Here is a 1,864-nt window from a genome sequence, read left to right as displayed (position 1 = left end):
TCCTCCTCCTCCTCCTCCTCCTCCTCTTCCTCTTCCTCTTCCTCTTCCTCTTCCTCTTCCTCTTCCTCTTCCTCTTCCTCTTCCTCTTCCTCTTCTTCTTCTTCTTCTTCTTCTTCTTCTTCTTCTTCTTCTTCTTCGTTTTCCTCTTCTCCTCCTCTTCATTTTTCTTCTTCTCTTCTTCTTTTCTTCCTTCTCTTCCTTCTCCTTCTTCTTTGTCTTTACTTCTCTTTGTTTCTTTTTTCTTTAAAGCTAGGCCTTTAATATTCCTCCAAACATTGACTGAAATTCAACTATAAACATAAAATCACATAGTGTTTGTAGTAGAGATTCCATACCCTGAAGCTTCTTTGTACACAGAACCAGTAACTACACATTTATCATCAATTGGGATGTCATAGCTAAGCACTGAAAATGATTCCTTGGACTAGATCATACTGGCTTGGTGGCAAGCATGGCAGATGTTGAGGAAGTGGCCTTGTCCAGTACTCACAAACCACTTTGTCACAATAAGCAAACTTTAGGGACAGCACACAGCTTCCATGAGACGCAGCAGGTACTTAACTTGTCTGACCATGGGTGTTTCCATGTTGCTGCACTCCAGGCTTACAGAGTGCTACTTCCTAGTGGGAGCTTCTTATGGGGTTCCTCTCTTCCTTGTTCTCTGATCTTATAAGGTATCCCCTGGGAGCTGAGCTCTTCTTTCTGGGGCAACGCAGGTTTGGGGGTTCTTAGAAAAGCTCTGCTGCTACTAGGCACCTACTGATACAGGATTGTCCTGGGTCCTAGGGTTTTCTTTTTGTTTCTTTAAAACTGTTTTATTCTATTTTATTTATTTTTGAAGAATTCTCCAAGTATTATTTGCTTATAAAATCAATGTAATGTGTTATATTGGCAGAAATACATATACATATATATACACACACACAGAGAAATTCCATAAAAACAGAAAATCAGAAATAATGCTTTCTGCAATGTATTTGCATAAACAGTGTATATACAAAAGACTTGTAAGGTTAAAAATGTTTATTCAAAGAAATATGAGACAAAAATTCTCCAGAAATACCGTTGAGTTTGTTTGATATTGTCCATCTACTGCTGGTTGTATTGTATATTTAAGTTAGCACACAAAGTAATGGGTTCCTCCTTACACTTTCACTTTTAGAGTTGTAAAATTGCATTTTATTTGTTTGCTTGTTTTTGTTTGTGTGCCTGTCACAGCATGCCTGAGAGAGGTTCGAAGACACACACGAAGTTGGTTTTCTCTTTTTACTGTTGTGTGTTCTGGGGTCTAACTCTGTGTGTCATGGGGATTGAACTCAGGTTGTCAGTCTTGGTGGTGAGCATCTTTACCTGCTGAGCCATCTCGCTGGCTCCTGAAGGTATTTTCACACATATCTAGTTGATCTTTGCTGCCTTCACCTACTCCTCTCCTTACATCTGTCTTGTGTTTTTCCACTCTTTTTATTCCCCTTATACTTTCATATAGCATGCGTTCTGTTACTGCCACAACATCCATCCTAGAAGGCTGTTTTCTCTCTTCTCCTGGGTTCCTTTCTAGTTTCCCAACTTTTAGAGCCATACACATACACATAAACATACACATAAACATTAGAAGCCAGGATCTGCCCGTGGGAGAGGATGTGTGGGGCTTGTCATTCTGAGTCACTTAAAACAATCTTTTCCCATTCCATCCTTTCCCTGAAAAGTTTGTAATTCCATTTTCTTTAATGACTGAATAAAATTTCATTGCATATAAGTATCATGAAGCACTGTTGCATATTACCCATTTATCTGTTGGTGGTCTTCTGCCATGTTGCTTTCTATAAGTAGAAATCTTTATGAATCAGGTGGAGCTTGTGGGGAT

Source organism: Mus caroli, chromosome 9 (genome assembly GCF_900094665.2).
Source record: "Mus caroli chromosome 9, CAROLI_EIJ_v1.1, whole genome shotgun sequence".
Classification (NCBI taxonomy): domain Eukaryota; kingdom Metazoa; phylum Chordata; class Mammalia; order Rodentia; family Muridae; genus Mus; species Mus caroli.
The sequence above is the reverse complement of the archived record's forward strand: the minus strand, read 5'-3'. Positions refer to the sequence as shown.